The sequence below is a fragment of the Teleopsis dalmanni genome, chromosome 2 (genome assembly GCF_002237135.1).
Source record: "Teleopsis dalmanni isolate 2A chromosome 2, ASM223713v2, whole genome shotgun sequence".
In the NCBI taxonomy this organism is placed as follows: Eukaryota; Metazoa; Arthropoda; class Insecta; order Diptera; family Diopsidae; genus Teleopsis; species Teleopsis dalmanni.
The window spans coordinates 97141378-97146564 of record NC_051847.1 but is presented as its reverse complement, the minus strand read 5'-3'; the positions used below and the strand labels follow the sequence as shown (position 1 = coordinate 97146564).

Here is a 5187-nt window from a genome sequence, read left to right as displayed (position 1 = left end):
TAAAATTAACGTTTAAATGAAAAATCTAGAATATATTGAAGCCCTGAGCTCAACATATGAAGGTGAATAAGTAAATTTGGTAAGACTTGAAGCTCTCAGAGAGAATGTATTTCTAAAGCGAGATAGTCCGATCAAATTTGGAGTATCATATTCTTACATCTGACAAATCTGAAAAATCATAGCATAAACCTCTGGTAACAGAAAAAAGATGAATAGTAACAAGGAAAAAAATAATATGAATAGAGGTATAATAATAGAACCACCAAGACAAAATGAAGACAAATACATAGTGTGAAGTCTATTTTGTAATTCAGAAAACTTAACAGACATGACAAGAATATTTTATGACCTACTGAAACAGATCTGAATTATAACAGAGTGGTCCTTGAGGTGTTGAATGGTTTTTAGTAAAAGTTGAAATTAATTTTCGAACGAACGAAGCGATAAATAATTATATTTTCTTTGTATGCGATTGGCTACTCCAGATCCACACTTAGTGGATTATTCAGTAGAGAAGTGAAAAGGCTGTCAAAATTTAACTTATAATTTGAATTTAAATTAAAATTGTAAGTTGACAGTTGATGATCTGTAATGGGGAGTTCATTTTTGTTTAAGAACTAATGAAATTAAGGACAATTTTTGTTGGGGAATTTGAGAACTAAATTTAATACTAAGATCTTTAATAATGGGATGTACTATATATTGTCGGTTTGTCTATGCTTGAAAATTATTGTACTAAAATTACTGCAATATTAATATATATATAAAATCCTATTGATGATTTTATTATTTCGTATTCAGTATTTACTTTTATTAATAAAATTTTCCTTTCAGTAAAAATTTAAAAGCATATTGTCTATGGGAATTGTATGTGTCACTCACTTATGAGAGCTAACAAGGATCTGCGAACTGAAATTGCTAATATGAGTAGCATTGGCCATGCAGAAAGTGGCGGAAACGAAAGGGTCACTACTTTCTTACTTTATACGCAATTTTGTTTTTATTTATTTTTGAACAAATTGTGCAGTGTTGCGTGAAGCAAACTTTTTAATCAAATTTTTTAACAAAAGGTATTTCGCAAATACTATTTTCTTTACTTAAGTTAACTAAATATACGATGCCATAAAAGGGAGATTTGAGGACATGTGCAGTGTGGAAATGTGTGGAAGTGTGTTTCTGAAATTCCAAGAAGTTTTCTTTCAAGTGAAGCAACAGAGAATTTGTCGTCGGTACTTCAAATAAATCACAAATGCAACTTTTATTACGAATACAAATCCCTTTTGTTGCCACTGGTGTTCGCAGTGCCTTGCGAGGACGAAACTTTAGAGCCGCAGCAATACAAAAACTCCACGTATGAGGAGAGGTGGAAGTAGAAGGAGAAGGCGCAGCCGAAGTACACGTAGAATATAAGAAGCAAAATGGGCAACACATCGTATTAGGCTTGTTGTGTGATGCGTCAGATTGCGACAACATACACGCATCTCCTCCCGAAGGATTCGTATTCGTATAGGCAACAAAACATAATAAAAGTGCCTCTGCACATTTCAGTCAATTCTAATGTGAAAGTACATTAAGGAGCGCCTGTATTACCCTCCATCACTTGCCACTTGCCACTTACCATTTACCACTTTAATTTCTATTTTAGGCATGTAATCGACTCTTTGCCTGTAGTTGTGTTGTGTTGAGTATTTTCATTCACGAACACAGCCACAGCCACACACACTCAAAGTCAAGTGAAAATAGTAAAATAACATTAAAAGTGACTTAAAAAAGAAGGAGAATATAGCGAATTTCCGCAGAACAAAAAAAAGCAAAAGCAAAAGAAAAAAACACAAAACACAGAAAACACAGAAAACGACAAAAGCGCAAGAGGAAAAAGGGTGTATAAACTTTTATGACTTGAATTTACCTCTCATATGCTTTATCTCAAGTAAAAAAGAAAAAAACGAAAAAAACGAAAAAACCGTATTTTTTGCATTTGTTTTATGTACCGAACAAGATTCGAGTGGAAGGGGCTAAATTGCCTAAGCACTGAACATGCTATTGATTGAGTGTTCAGTGCCGCTGCGCCTCCTGCTCTGCCAAGGTAACTACCTCATATAGAACAACAGATAGTCGTAAAGCAGCAAATACTAACGAATGCGTGAAATGACTGCGGCATATTGAAATTTTTATAACCCAGTGCACTGCTACCACTTTTCCGATTTTCTGATACGTTTCCCCGTGCACGTGTGTTCGCGCCCAAATTTATTCCTGCTTTCTTATTATACTAAGCAGGATGAAGGTGCGGAGACGAATGATGAAGGTGTGTGGGTGTGTGGGTGCGTAAAGCAACCACAGTAAATTTTCATTTATTTAGTGTAATTAGAAAATTAATACCAGGGTTTGAATTGCTGTTGCTAATTGCATTGCTTGCATAATTGCTAACGCATTGCATATGAAAATGAAATAAGAATATGCATTAGCAACAGCAAAAAACGTAAACTGGTTTCATTTTGATTGCTTGCTAATAGTCAATTTTACATTTTTGACTATTATGCGTTTGGAATATATGCAACGTGCTTGCTTATGCGTTAGCTGCTTGTGTTTTGCTATTAGCAAATGTGTATAGATTTCTTCTTTTTGTTTTTGTTTTAAGGAAATGTGTACGCATTATTTCTTTGTTGGTGCATTGAATATAGTTGTGCAAAATTGTAAGTAATGTGTGTGCGTACAATTTGTATGCAATTAATATAATTTTATCTGTAATTAGATTATGCCTAAGTTTATGTTTTTTTTAATTATTAAATTTATGATATATATGATATATATATACATATATAACATATATATATATATTTATATATATATATATATATACACTTAGCAGAAAAACTCTGCGTACAGAAAGTAAATTTTGTCTCTTTGGCATTAAAGGTCGAAAGCTTATTTGGTGAAAACCGGGTACTGCCTTTTACAAAGAAAATTTGTATCCAACAATAAAACATGGTGGTGGAGGAGTAATGGTGTGGGGGTGTATGGCGAGTAATGGAGTTGGAGAAATTACATATTACATATTTTGACGCTTTTTAAATTCTTGTACGCAGACTTTTTCTGCCATCGATTATGCTAATTTTTTACATTTTTAATTATTGTAATTTTTTTATTAATCCGTTAAAAATAAGTTTTAGTTAAATATTAAGATAACGATTATAAGATTATTTCATAATTTTTTATTTGTTAAAACAAAATTTACTTTCTGTACGCAGAGTTTTTCTGCTAAGTGTATATATATATATATATGAATTAATAATTAATAATTAATTTTGCACAACTATATTCAATGCACCAACAAAGAAATAATGCGTACACATTTCCTTAAAACAAAAACAAAAAGAAGAAATCTATACACATTTGCTAATAGCAAAACACAAGCAGCTAACGCATAAGCAAGCACGTTGCATATATTCCAAACGCATAATAGTCAAAAATGTAAAATTGACTATTAGCAAGCAATCAAAATGAAACCAGTTTACGTTTTTTGCTGTTGCTAATGCATATTCTTATTTCATTTTCATATGCAATGCGTTAGCAATTAGTCGTTTGACAAAAATCGACTGGTCAATACTTATGCATTAGTCAAAATATGGTTGCTTTTGCTAATTTTCAGCAAGCAATTCAAACCCTGATTAATACATTTTATATTCTGTTTCACATCCTTACTTGTGTTTATTGCTTTTGTACTTGTATATGCTAATGCGACGGGGGTAGGCATAATGTTTAAGTAAACGATTTATAACGCTATCCTTTGCTTTTCATTATAATTTTTCGGGTTCTTAATAAGCAGACAAAAAATTCAATTAAATGGAACCAACTGAAATTAGCTAACTTGGAAATAAAATAAAAACAAAAATCTGAATTTTATATTTTCATAATAATTATGCCTTTTGCTGTATATAGGGGCGAAGGGGAAAATATTATAATTTACGGGTACAGTTAAAAAAGTATGACGTCAATTTCAAGAAATTTTTGAACGTTAGTATAGAAAATTAAAATAAAACGATATATAGTATGAAAATTTTAATTGACAAAAGTAAAGAAAACATCAGAAACAACATTACTAAATTTTTAAAATTTCATTGTATTAATATTGTATTAAAGTTTTATAGTACCCTGATGATGATGACTATAGATTATAGTCGAAATATCGATTAAGATAAAATCTTTTAAAAACCATAAAATTATTTGCGAAAACTGAAAGACTTACCAACACCGCCATTTCGAATCTTAGAATGGTTACAGCCTCCTCGGCGAGGTATGCAGATCTGACGACAATTATTGCTTAGTCTGATGAAGTGATAAACAGTAATTCAGTCAAGGGGTAAAGAGGAGTTTTGAAGATACCTCGAGTTAATACAGAGTAAAAGTGCTCAAATGCACTGGCTCAAATAGCTTCAACATAAACTTAACAAAATTTTTTAAAAAGTTTATTATAAAACAAAATTATTTTCAAAATATCTTAAAATATAGTCCTGGGTATACTAAAACAATATAAAATTTAGCAAGTAAATATAGGAGGTTTGTAGTAGGTTGTATTGTTATAAAAAGAAATTTAAAGATTGTAATTAATAAAAACGAAACTTTAATGTATTTAATTCTCCATATTCCTATTCATGTCTTTTAGCAGCCTATATAATGTACGGAAAAAACAGAAGAAAAGAACATAAACAATATTAATGATCTCCCTGTCTCTCTCTACCTGATATGCTTAGATTCATTAAAGAAACTAAACAATTTCAGTTATATTAGTCTATTTTTGTGTTCACACAGATTAGTCAACTAACTGACTGTTTTGGTCTTATTCTGGTCTTAAGAAAACAAAACAGATTAAGCAGGGTTGCATACTCTCGTCTTAGTTAATCAAGCTATTTTTCGAGAAGATCATAACCATAAAATAAAAATCTAATTTAGCAGTGTGTTAACGGTATAACATCTGCAAACGACGCCACTTCTGTGGTCGACAACCTAGAAGTCCTACGAGAACCAGTAAGCAACGTTAATTTATCTGAAGAAAACTTTATACAGCGAATTAATGTGAAAAAATAAGTATATGATTGTAATTAAACAAACTTTTTATAGTAACAGAAATTTATTATTTATTAAAGATTGCAAGGGAAATGTATATATTAAATATAAATTAATATTTTA

The 5187-nt window shown here is 30.8% G+C and overlaps 1 long non-coding RNA gene across 1 annotated transcript; it reads left to right on the top strand.

The window, feature by feature from the left end:
• The first annotated feature begins 840 nt into the window (after window positions 1-840).
• Window positions 841-1869, top strand: LOC119685547. Its single transcript, XR_005252807.1, has 2 exons — window positions 841-1070; window positions 1130-1869. It is a non-coding gene; the product is annotated as an uncharacterized LOC119685547 (long non-coding RNA).
• The last annotated feature ends 3318 nt before the right edge of the window (window positions 1870-5187 follow it).